At 40.0% G+C, this 13,496-nt stretch overlaps 1 non-coding gene across 1 annotated transcript; it reads left to right on the forward strand.

The window, feature by feature from the left end:
* Positions 1 to 12,767: 12,767 nt before the first annotated feature.
* LOC118967721 (small nucleolar RNA SNORA72) lies at positions 12,768 to 12,898 on the forward strand. The gene has a single exon (XR_005054939.2). It is a non-coding gene; the product is annotated as a small nucleolar RNA SNORA72 (small nucleolar RNA).
* Positions 12,899 to 13,496: the final 598 nt, after the last annotated feature.

A 13,496-nucleotide genomic window follows, 5' to 3' on the forward strand; every position in this document is an offset into this window, starting at 1 on the left:
TTCTGGGTATGTCTAAGAAATGTTTTCAATAAGCTCGTGATCAGACTCCGTGCATGGGTGGCTGCTGCCCCTCACGACTCCTCAGCTGTCTGTCACCCTTCGTTCTGCTGCCAAGCAGCTTCTGCCTGAGGAAGAGAACTGCGACTCTTCAGAGTTCAGCATTTGCCAAGACACTGTCCCCAATCTCCTGCCTCTCTGTGAGTTACCAGAGACGCCCCCTGCTCCCCAGCACTCACCTGGCATAATTTCCTCCCAAGGGCGCTGGATGCCAATCCCCTCGAGAGTCATCAAGGTGTAGTGTGTGAATGTACAGCCCACTGGGGGCCGGGCCACTACACTGCCACAGAGACGCCTGTTCTATGCAGCGTCTCCTCACTTCCCTGCTTGAGGAGGAGCAGCTGACCTGCTCGGAGGCAAGCTTGGGGAAAGTGGAGAGTCCAAGCTTCCTCCCCGTTACAGAATGGGGCTTCTGTTAAGGCATCTCCTTGGGTGCAAGATGTGTGGTGCCTTCATGACTGACATGGGCCCCTCCAGAGTTCCAGGGCACTCCTTCTCCTCCAAGATGCCTCTTTGCCTCCATGGAAACGGGCTTCTGTTGGCCCATCACTTTCAATTGGTGGACATCAGCAGTTATGTCCAAGATTTACAGTCAAGCTACAAACCCCAAATATAGAAACTGACTTAGAAAACAAAGAAAAATTTGGGTTTAACACGTGTGTATCAAAAGATGGAACTTCCACCATGGTGGGTGGCATGAAGTTCCCAGCGAACTCTTTCCCCACTGAAATCACAATTTAAGTGGTGAAAATGATTAAGAAAAAAAACCAATTTCATCTCTAGAAATGGTCCTAAAGGCATACAGAAAATGGAGAAACACTTATTTAAGAACACGAACTAAATCTTGGTCAGAACAGCAGGACACTGTGACCCGGAACTGCCTCCATTCTCTGCTTCATGCAAAAGAAGCTCTTAGCTGGCACCTTCTCCTGAGGTGGGCAGCCAAGAAGATGGGGGCTCCCGCTCTTTCCAGGTCTGAGGCTACAGCTTTGGCCTCACCCAGGATGGGGCAGATCACCAGCCTGCCTCATTCCCCTGCACTCTACTTTGGGTGGGTGTGGCCGAGAGGACTGCAGCTCACACCCCCCAACCCATCTCTCACTGAAGGCAGAGGCTCTAATTCATACACAGCAAACTGAAAATACTGGGACTCCAATAGTCCATGCCCCAGCCTCCTCTTTGAGTGCATGCTTCCATACCAAGAGAGGCAATCCTCTGATTGCCAAGAACACTTAGGGCTGCCATCTCTGAACAACAACTACTCATAGATCAGGGACATCATGCTGGGAGAAGCAGCCTCTGCTCTTCCCACAGGTCCCGTGCAGTGTCACAGAGGTTCTGCACATGAGGAGACGCAGGCCTTATAGATGGTTTGCTCTGCATCTCTGCCTAAGGGGACTGACTGCAGACACACTTTCTTCTCAAGTGCACATGGAACACTCTCCCCTGTGATGCTCCCCAGCTTCAATAAATTAAAAAAAAAAACCCTGAAATCATACAAAATATTTTCTTTGGCCATAGTGGAATGAAATCAGAAACTGATGTGAAGGAAATTTGGGAAATTTTCAAATATGTGGAATTAAGTAACACACACTAAACAATCAATGGGTTGGAGAAGTCAAAAGGATAATTAGAAAATACTCTGAGGTGAACAAAAATGAAAGCACAACACAATAAAACTTTTGAAATGCAATGCTTGAAGCTGCACATGTCAACATTGGAAAAGAAGAAAGATCTCAAATCAATAACCTAAATTTCCACCTAAAGAAATAGAAAAACAGGAACAAATGAAACCCAAAGTCAGCAGAAGGAAAGAACTAATAAATATTACAGCAGGAATAAAAGAACTTAAGAAAAGAAAAATAATAGAGAAAATGAACAAGACCAAGAGTTATTTTTTTGAAAGAATTTTAAAAATTGACATTCTTTTAGCTAAACTAACCAAGAAAAAGACTCATTACTAAAACCAGGACTGGAAGAGGATCATTACTAATGACCGAAATAAACAGAACTATAGGAGAATACTAAGAAAAATTGGATGCCCCAAAATTAGATGCCCAAGTGAAATGGATAGATTTCCTAGAAAGACACAAGCTCTCAGTGAGGTTCACATTGCTGACCCTTACTTAACAAGCAAGGAGAGATTCCATGTTGCTCCATCGTTTCCTTTGGAAATTGCGCTTCTCTGTTAACTGCACCTGTTATGACCAAATAACAAAGACGTTAATGTTAAGAGACCACACTATGTGGATCCGCACGTCGGGAGACTGACCATCCTAGTTTCTTGGGACTGTCCTGGTGTTTAGCACTGAGAGCTCCTCATCCCAGGCTGACCAGTCCATCCATCACTTGTATGCAAAGCCATTCCTGAGGAGACTCCTTGAAAGATGGGGTAACTCTGCTTCACTCAGCAGCTGAGGTCTGATGGCTGGTGAGACTGTTGTTACCTCTCTGAGTCTTAGTTTTTATATTTTCCTGGTGGGAAGAATTACAAGCCCATCATAGTTTTTTTATAGAATAATACACAAGTATCCTGTTATCCCACAGTTCTAGGACCTTAATAAACGCTAGCCCCTCCCATGACTTCTAGGGCTATTAGTTCTCAAGTCCTGCCTTTAAACCTAGGTCATTTAACAAATCCTGATTTGGAAATGCCAGCACTACCATGTGTGCCAGACTTGGACCCGTGGCTCCTAGAGTCCCGTAGTCGGGCTCTACCCTGGGGCCCTCTCACCATGCTGTGTCTGACTCTCCTCTTGGAAACCTAAGACTGTTATATTGCTCTGTTCTTGCCCCTTTCCCAAAAGGGTGGTCCTGTGTCCCTGAGCCCCCGACCCTCCTTGCTTTCTGTGACAGACAGCTTTCTGTGGTCTGCCAGCCTTTGGAGGAAGCTGCTTCTCATGAGACTTCTCTGAGGCCAGCCATCTGGTCATGAGCTCACTGGCCGTCTCCCCTACTCTGGGCCCCAAGATTTCGGCCCATTGCTGACAGTTGGTCCTCAGCTTAGTGCCTGGCAGGTGTCTGGTTGAAGGCCTCCACTTCCACTGTCCCTTAGCCGAGCCTCCCACCCCACTGCCCACTCCATCCTACCCATGAGCTCACCCATCTTGGAGATGGTCCTTCCATCTCTGTGAATCCAAAGTAATGGTGAAGCTCCATGGCCCAGTTCCACCTGCTATTGCTTCCTGGAGCAGGAAAACAGTCCTCTCTGTCAAGGGACCTGTGTTTAGAAATCACAGTACATAATGGCAGAGCCCTATCAGGTCCCTTCCACTCCCAGGCAGCAGGCAATCTTTTCTATTCTCTTATCTTCCCACCCACCTCCTGGAAGGCAGCAAATGTGCTCTGCAGCCCATGGTTCCCGGGACCCAGTTCAGTGACTGATCAGGGACTTGCTAGGCATCTCCTGCTGGTGGCTGCCAGGAGGTGGCACCACAGCGCTGGGATGCCTTTGCCCAATGAGAGGAATCTTTCAGGGCCCAATGGATGGATGGAACCAGGTTCTCACCTCAAGGAACCAAAGTATCAGGAGGACAGAGGTCTCCCTGGGCTTCCCCAGGGTGAATGCGTGCGTTCCTGGCTTGTGCAGGGAGCTATCCTCAGAGCCATAGAGGAAGAGGAGCAGGAAAAGGACTGCAGAGAGGCCTCTGCAGACAGCTCAGCTCAGTGGTTTCCAGCCTTATCTGTGTAAACTTTTTGGACCAGTAGCTGCTTGTCCAGAAGAACATGAATGGCCTCAGACGGGGAAGAGATGTAAGCTTTTGTACTTCAAGAATGAAAGACAGGCATGGCAGACCCTGGGAGGGAACTGGATTCCCAGAGATGAAGGGCAAAGGAACTATGGATTCCAAATAGCAGGGCCAGGAACGGAGATGTCTGCACACGGAGTCCCAAAGATTTAGGAGCTGTAGGGAGAGGGAGGTGGCCGAGTTTGGCCTGGCAAGTGCCAGAGAAGATGGACATACACGAGAGGACTGGGCAATGGGCAGCTCTACGGCAGAGAAATGAATGATTGCCTGGAAACTAGAGGTCCATTCTCAAATGATACCAGCTAAATGACTGAGACTAAATGTTCCTACAGATTTAATTTTACATATTATTCAATTTTACAAAATCATAAGAAATGTTATTTCTTTTACCTAAGTATCAGGAAGCAATTCTCGTGTTTTATAACATAAAACCAGAAGACCCTTTCCATGGTTTTACCAGGACTTGTAACATGTATTATCTCATTTGCTGTCAAATGCAGCTGGCATCCTGGTAATTTGTCATCTTAATGGGAAAGCAATTGGGTCCTGATAGTGATCATATAAATATGTAGAATTCTCATTTTTATCCTAATGTTTTCAAGTGAGAATCCTGACATCCAGACAAACTGACTTGTCCCAAATGAAACAGCTTGTAAATGCTGGGGTTTGAACCTAAAATCCCAGCCTCTTAACTAATACAGAAAACAACAACTTCTCTTGCTGTGAGCCCAAGGGCTTGGGTCCCGGCAGGCCTGCCGGTTCTCTCTGTGAACTTGGGCCTTCACATTCCTTCCTCAGTCTTATGTCAGAAACAGCAGGCAAAGTGCCTCCTTGTTCATAAAACGTCCAGGGCAGGTAGGATGGTGAGCAGAAAGACAGCAAGCTTTAGTGGGGTCAGTCTTAGTTCTATCACTTACTAGCTATGAACTTCTGAGAAAGTTTTTCAAACCCAAAAGGCTTCCATTTCCTCACTGTAAAGTGATCTCTGGGAAGACCGATGTCACAAATCTGTTGTAAAGACCATAAAGAATGATTTCATAGAGGTGGGGACACAGTAGACCCTCACAGAAAATAGTTTTGCAACTGGACGCTAGGAACAAGAATCATTTTCTGATTTCATTTGTCCCAGAAGGAGGCAGAACTCCTCCCTGTCAGTGGGATGATTGCAGAGCTCAGCCAGTAAGTGTAGTCCAAGGAGAGGAGCCTGCCATGAACCTGGGTCTTAGCAGCCCACATAAGGGGATTGTAAATGAACCTGAGGCTGTTAACACTGACACATGCTGAGGGATATTCCCTGTGGTGAGCAAGCCCATTGGAATGATGAAACCAGAAAGACGTTCTGCCTGCAATGGTTCATTATGAACAAAACAATGAGTTCATTTGACTGGGGGTTAATGGTGAACAGATGGCTGGCAAGGCAAAGACCACAGAATGCTGCCTCCAAAAGTGCAGATACCTGCTGTAAGCGCTGAACCTGGCCTCACTTTCCTACCCCTGTAAGCAGCTGGGCCTGAGGAAGGTGGCTGAGTGGAAGGTGGGAAGGGCCAGGAGGGTGTTTATGCTCCTAAGACACTAGGGTACCGAGGCCCAGAGGGTATTGGCACTCCTGCCCCCAGCAATGGAAATGAGGTACATGAGAAAGAAAGGGGCCAGCACATGGCCCTTCAAACCAATCCAAGAGGCATCCACATGTGAATGGGTTCTTAAAATCAATTCTCATACTGGCATAAGGTGATGACCCAACAAGGAAGAAAAAAATGAACACTTAGTGAACCAGTGTCTAGACATTCGCTATACCAGATTTTGCACGCCCACATTACAATGACAACCACCTTCTCAGGTTGGCGCCAAAATTTTGTTGAGTTTTTGGGTCAACCAAGTGGTATGGAGTTTGGGGCAGAGTTTAGAGACCTGAGAATCAGTAGAAATGGCAGAAGACAGTGCACTCCAAGACCCTCCTAAAATTAATTTGACTCAATGGCATGGAAATTCATAAATAATTTCAACTTCCCATCTGGGTTGATGGGACAAAATAGAGACACTGTAATAGGAACCAAATATGGGAGAAGCATACAAGATTAAGGCACCAGCAGAAATTATGGGAAGGGATTTGGCTTCCAAGGGCATGGGCTTGGGGATTTAAGTAAAACCAAACTGACTTTGTTTTACATTATTTTATTTCATTAAAATTGATAAAAATCCTATGATTGGAGATTATTGACCCCATGTTATGAGGAAATTAGAAGATCAAAATAATAAAGGAAAAAAAACAGTGAGTGAGAGAATTAGCATGTGATTCCAATTCTGTTTCATTATAAAAATTCTGACTTATCAAAACTACAAGAACACTACCCTTTTGGCCTGGAAGAATTTTGAACACATTGCAAGAAATTTGACCACATGCACACATTCCCACCACATCGTGGAAGTCACTGACACTGATTTAGTCTTCCCCCTAAGCTGCTTTCTCCCTAATGCATTTAAAGAAACTAAAACTATATTTTATTTTAAAAGTGGACACCTACTCATTATAAAAATAAGATAAGGACAAACTTAGAAATACAAAAATTATATTTTAAAAAATGTGTCAGTCAAAATCCCACATAGGGACATTGCTATTATTTAAGAGTTGGTGACCATCATTATTGGCATCTTCCTATGTAGGCACCAGCTATACAAAGGAAATTCTATAAAACTGATATCCAAGTTTGTATGAAAATATATTTATTACGAAAATATAAATTTTCCCAAAATTAATCTAGAGATAATGCAATTACATTAGAAAGCCTAACAGGATTTATTACAGATTTGACAAACTACTTCTGAAGTTTATATGCAAAAGCATAAAGCCAAAAATAGACAAATAGAAGGTAAGGAGGTAGAGAGTGCACACTACCAGCTATCAAGATTTCTGAAGATTTCAACAAGATAGAGACATGATGACTTGGTTCAGAGATATGCAAACATACAACCATTCCTCCATAAGGCAAAAAATAAAATTGGAACCTATATAGTACCATGCTATGCACAATAGTGAATGACTAACCCCAATAATTCCAAGTGAATTAAAATTTAATAAAGAAAAGCAGTGTAAATCCAGAAGAAAGATAGGTGCTTATATTTAATAACTAAGGGAGGAAGAGAAGATTAAAAAAAATTATAAACCATAAAGGAAAATTTAGTAAATTTACCTATATTATAATTGAAAACAGGTGGGACTTCTGGCTATGGCAAAGAGGATAGCAAACATTCGGCTCCACAAAACCAAGTTTAAAACAAAACAGAACTATCAAAAGCAAGTATTTTAAGGCCTCTGGAGAGTGACCAAAGGCAAACAGCAAATTAAGTGGCATTTATCCATGAAGAGCCGCTGAAACTGGGTAAAAACTAGGGGAATCTGAAGCTACTTGGCCTGGGGCTTCTCCCATTCTTCCTACTCCCAGGGCAGTTGCTGTAGTTTTATAGTCAGGCAAGGACGGCTTGTGAAAGCCAGTAACTTTGTTGCCAGGAGTGGCTAACATGATTTGGAGTGGAAGGTAAAAACCGATGGCTGATGGCATCAGTAAAAGTGAAAAACTAAGTAGGAAAAAACTAAGTTGGGGAAAAAAAATGCTAGCTAAAGTTTGTTAGTCCTGATTGTAATGAGTGGCAGACCAGTCAGAAAATTTAAGGGGAATACTTTCCAAATTAGAGAGCCATGGGAAGGTTACATAAGCCCTACACACATGGTTGGAATTTCGGGGAAATTGCATATGCGCATAGCAGACCTGAGAGGGCTCAGTGGAACCTGAGCACCCAGGGCAGACATGGGAACCGCCTGCACTTTGAACCGCCTGCACTGTGCCCCCTTCCCACACACAGATCCATTGCAGAGGGTGGGACAGACAAACAAAAAATCCAGACTCTTCTCAAGACAAAAAAGTTTCAGAAAATATAGTTGCTACAATATATTTTCTCACAACTCTCTTTTTTTTAACAGCAAAAAATTATGACAAAGAAATGGGAAAGTGTGACCCATACTCAGGGGGAAAAAGCAGTCAAAAGAAAATGACATCAAGTGGTCCCAGATGTTGCTTTGCACAGGCACAGACTTCCAGCTATGAAATGTTAAAAGATAAAAGGAAATGGTGTTTAAAGAATTAAAGGAAAATATAGTGACAGTAAATCCACAAATAAGCTATCCCTATAAAGAAATATATAAGAAAAGAAGCAAATGGAAATTTTAATTACTGAAATGAAAAAAAATCGTTGAATGATTTCAAAATAATATTTGAAATAAAATTGTCAGTGAACTTGCTGGTTGATTTGTAGAAATTATCTGATGTGAAAAATACAGAAAAAAGTACTGAAGAAAAATGGGCAGTGCCCCAGAGAACTGGACAGCATGAAACAATCCATCTGTGCATCTGCAAGACCCTTCACAACAGGCTCTCTTCCTGACTGTCACTGGTCAGATTTAGGCATGGCCGGTGATTCCCCGATGCCTTTTTCTGCAGTCTCTTCATCTTTCTGAGGGGTTTCTTTGAGAAAACAAAACAAAACAATTATTTATTGATTAAATAAATGCATTATTGAGTCTTCCTTTTAAAATAATTATTGTGTAAAACTCTCACCATATGTCATTTGATACATACTGTTCATAACTGACATTTACATTACATTTGCCTCAGTTCACATCTTTTTTTTTAAAGATTTAATTTTTTCAGAGCAGTTTTAGGTTCAGAGCAAAACTGAGAGGAGGGTACACAGATTTCCCTTACACTCTGTTCCCACACATGCATAGCCTCTTCCACCATCAACACCCACCAGAGTGGGATATCTGTTACAACTGATGAACAAATATGCAAGGACACATCATGATCACCCTAAGTTCATAATTTGCATTACAGTTGACGCTTGGTATTGTACATTCTACAGGGTTGGACAAATGTCTAATGACATGTATTCATCATTATGATGTAATAAAGAGTATTTCCACTATCCTAAAAGTCCTCTGTGTTCCACCTATTCTCCCCACACTAATCCCTAACCCCTGGCACCATTTGATTTTTTTTTTTACTGTATCCATAGTTTTATCCTTTTCAGAATGTCATATAGTTGGAACCATACAGTATGTGGCTTTTTCAGATTGGCTTCCTTCACTTAGTAATATGTATTTAAGTTTCCTCCATGTCTTTTTGTTGATTGATAGATCATTTATTTTTAGTGCTGAACAATATTGCATTTTCTGGATGTAGCACAGTTTATTCATTCCCTCACCCACTCAAGAACACCTTGGTTGCTTCCACATTTTGGCAATTATGAATAAAGCTGCTATAAATATTCATACGGGCATAAGTTTTTTATTCCTTTAGGTAAATACTGAGGGGTGTGATAACCAAATTATAATGTAAGAGTATGTTTAGTTTTATAAGAAACTACAAATTATCTTCCAAAATTCCTGTGCCATTTTGCATTCCCACCTGCAATGAATGAGAGTTCCTGTTGCTCCACAACCTTGCCAACATTTGGTATTATCAAATTTTTTGCCATTCTAGTAGGTGTGTAATTGTATCTTGTTGTTTTAATTTGCACTTCCCTGATGTCATATGATGTGGAGGATCTTTCATTAGCTTATTTGCTATCTGTATATTTTTTTAATGAGGTGTCTGTTAAGATCTTTAACACATTTTTTTAATTGGGTTGCTTGTTTCTTATAGCTGACTTTTAAGGGTTCTTTGTACATTTGGATAATAATCCTTTAGCAGATGTGGTTTTGCAAATATCTTTTCTCCATGTGACTTGCCTTCTTGTTCTTTTGACACTGTCTTTCCAAGAGCAAAAGTTTCTAATTTTAATGAAGTCTGGGTTATCAATTATTTCTTTCATGTATTGTGTCTTTGGCATTTTATTTAAAAAGTCTTCACCAACCTAAGGTCATCTAGGTTTTCTCCTATGTTATCTTCTAGGAGTTTCATAGTTTTGCATTTTACGTTTAGGTCTGTGATCTATTTGATTGGAGTTAGTCCTTCCACTTTGTTCTCCTATTGGTTATTATTTTGCCACTCCATTTAAACTTCAGAATCATCAATTTGTCAGTATTCATAAAATAAGATGCTGGAATTTTGATTGGGATTACACTGAATCTATCCAGTTTAGAAGAACTGACATCTTGAAAATACTGATTTTTCCTACCTATGAAAATGCACTTACATAGTTTTTCTTTTATTTCATTAGAGTTTTGTAGTTTTCTTATATATAGATTTTGTACATAAATTTTGTTAGATTTGTATGTAAGTATTTCATTTCATGGGGTGTTTATGTAAATGGTATTGTTTTTAATTTCATATTCCACTTGTTTTTTGTTGGTATACATAGGAAAATTATTTGCTTTTGTATGTTAACCTTATGTCTTGTGACCCTGCTATAATTGCTTATTAGTTCCAGGTTTTGCTGATTCCTTTGAACTTTCTACATAGACAATCATTGTCATCTGTGAACAGAGAACGTTATTTTTTCCTTCCCAATCTGTATACCTTTTATTTCTTTCTCTGGTCTTATTGCATTAGTTAGAAATTCCAGTATGATGCTGAAAAGGAGTGGTGAGAGGCTACATGTTTGCCTTGTTACTGATCTTAGTGGCAAAGCTTCTAGTTTCTCACCATTAAGTATGATTATATATAACCTAAGTAAGCTTTAGGGATTTTGTAGGTAATCTTTATGAAGCTGAGGGAGTTCCACTCTATTTCAAGTTTACTGAGAGTTCTTATCAGGAATAAGTGTTGGGTTTTGTCAAGTGCTTTTTCTGCATCTGTTGATATGGTAATGTGATTTTTCTGTTTTAGCTTGTTGATGTGATACATTACATTAACTGATTTTACAATGTTGAACCAGCCTTGCATGTTTTGGATAAATCCCACTTGGTTGTGGTGTATACTTTTTATATATTGTTGGATTTGATTTACTACTATTTTTGTTGAGGATTTATGAAGTTTTCTTTTCTTCTAATCTCTGCTTGGTTTTGGTATTAGGGTAATGCTGGCCTCATAGAATGAGGTAGGAAGTGCTCCCTCTGCTTTTGTTCTCTGAATGACATTATAGAGAATTGGTATCATGTCTTCCTTAAATGCTTGGTAGAATGCACCAATGAAATTTTGTGTTATTGTTTTTGTTTTTGTGTTTTACTTTCTCATGAAGCACAAACTGGAGAAATTTTATACTAAAACTTCCTGTTGCAATCCTTTTAAAGTGATAACTTACCTATTTCTGTTCCCTTTCTTTTGTCCTGGGTGTTTCAAAGTTGAGGCATGCTGAGGCACCAGAGTGGGTTTGTTGGTTGCTTGTCCTTCCTTCCCTTTCGTGGTCTCGTAAGGAAAGGGAGTGAGCATAAGGGGCTATCTTCCCAGGAGACTGTACGCAGGTAGAACTGAAATGGCCACGTTGGGGAAGTGCTGTATAAGGGGAGAGGAAACTGTTTTTTCTCTTTCTTTCCTAAGAGGAGGGTAATTATCTGTTTTACACAGTCCCTGCCCTTTCTAAGCTCTTAAATCACCTGGAGAGAGAAAATATTCAGAGAATTAAAATACATTAAAATTATGTACAAGCTCCATTACTCAATGTAATAGATTTAAAATAGGTAATATTTATTTTTTGTATAGGAGATTTTGAACTATAACCGGGAACTTAATGTTATTTTTTTAAAAATAGAGATTTTTTTTCCTTTGTGTTATGTAAAGAGGCACCAAACTAACTTTTTTTACAAAGGCTTTGTGGTCAAATTTGCATTTAGTCCCCAGAAGTTTCACTAGAATGTAAATGTAAATAATAAACATTACATTTATTCTTTAAAAAAATACCATTTCACACCTACAAGACTGACAAAAATATTTTAAGTGTGAAAATACCAAGTATTGGCAAACAAATATTGAAACGGGAGCACTCATATCCTACCAAGGAATGTAAACTGTTATAGCCACTTGAAAAACAATATGGCAATATCCAATTAACAAGAAGACCCACCTACAGCTCTCTGTGACCCAACAGGTCCTCTCCTGATTATGTAACTTGGAAAAACACCTGTATACACACTCAACAGAAACACGAAGTCCTGGCATCAGCATTTCTGAGAGCACAAGACTGGAGCCAGCTGAAATGCCCATCATCAAAAGAAACTGTAATTAAATCTTGATGGACTGTTTTTAATACAACATCTTAAGCCATGAAGATAAAATGAATTAGATCTGCAATTATCAACAAACATAGAATCTACAAATATAATAGTGAGTGATAAAAACAAGTTTCAGAAATACATGTGCAGGAAGATCCCCCATACAAAATGTTTAAAAATATGCAAAACAAGATTATACATACGTGGTAAAAGATAAAAGAATAAAAAGAAGGCCTATAAAATACTCAAGAGAGTGTCTGCCCCTGGGAGAGGGAAGGAATGATAGTGAGGATGGGTACACCAAAGGCTTTGACAATATTTGCAGTTCTTTACTTATTATTCTGAATGGCTAATACATAAATGTTTATTATTTTTTTACAACTTTGGTAGACCTGAAACACTTCATATAATTTTCCAATCACATTAAGCCAATTAGGAAACAGTGCTACTTAAAAATATTAAAATTTCAGTGTATGTACAAAATTGCATAATTGAGAGACCCAAAGCTTTCATGAAAGTCAAATATTCAATAATCTCTAACCTAGGGGGCACCAAATCCTTGACAAATGTTTAACTTTATTATGTCAGAGCAGCACTAACTACTTCAGCTGATAAACAGAAATTCCTACCATTCTCTTTCAGGATGTCAACTCCCAGAACAACCTCTCAGAACATCTGTGAGATTTCTTAATGATTTTACTGTGGTTATTAAACATTCAGTGTTGTTAGAATATGACCTGCTTTTTGTAACAATATCATTTGTGACTTCATTAACTGATGGAAGCTATTAGAGTCCCAATAACAATGTAGTAAAAATAAGTACATTCTTGCCGATTGGATTTTATATAATCAGGTCAGGCTAAACATTCGCTATACTAAAACCATGCATGTGTCCCCAGACCTAGTTCTTTATCTAACTCTGGTTTTCTAAATGCTGGTGATAAACAAAGTCTGATTTATGTGATGCATCTTATGTGGGAAATGTTGGTGACTAGGTGTCTGATCAAACTAGATAAATGAATAGTATAGCTAGTTATACCTTTTGAAGATAATCGTTGCTAATTTGATGATGATTACCAGTTTCCATTAAATGAATTGTAAAACTACTGTGTTTTATTTTCTAAAAAAAAAAAAAAAGGAACTTCAGAACAGAATCTGCATGTGATAATAGATTGTAAAGGAGACCAAAAATTGCTGTGATACTGTTAAAACAGTTTGTTTCAAAATATTAGAGACAGTGAGAAAATAGCACTTAATCTCTATCCCATTTAGTTTACTAAAAATGTTGTATGGAAGTAGCATAGCACAGTATTATTAACCTCTAGGTTAAGATATGCATCTTAATCCATGTAGCTATCCCCATCCCCACCCCAGCCATATGCCCCCATTAATGATATCTGAGCCATAGGAAAATCTGGCAAAACAGAGCCTTCATTCCAACACAGCCATGAGTGGATGGAGCCGGGTAGAAGCTGCCACGGCCAATGGGGTGTACTTTCTCCTTGCATCACAGTCTTTATCAGTTCCTACTGATACCAGGGGTG

The sequence above is a fragment of the Manis javanica genome, chromosome 7, assembly GCF_040802235.1.
Source record: "Manis javanica isolate MJ-LG chromosome 7, MJ_LKY, whole genome shotgun sequence".
NCBI classification, from domain to species: Eukaryota; Metazoa; Chordata; class Mammalia; order Pholidota; family Manidae; genus Manis; species Manis javanica.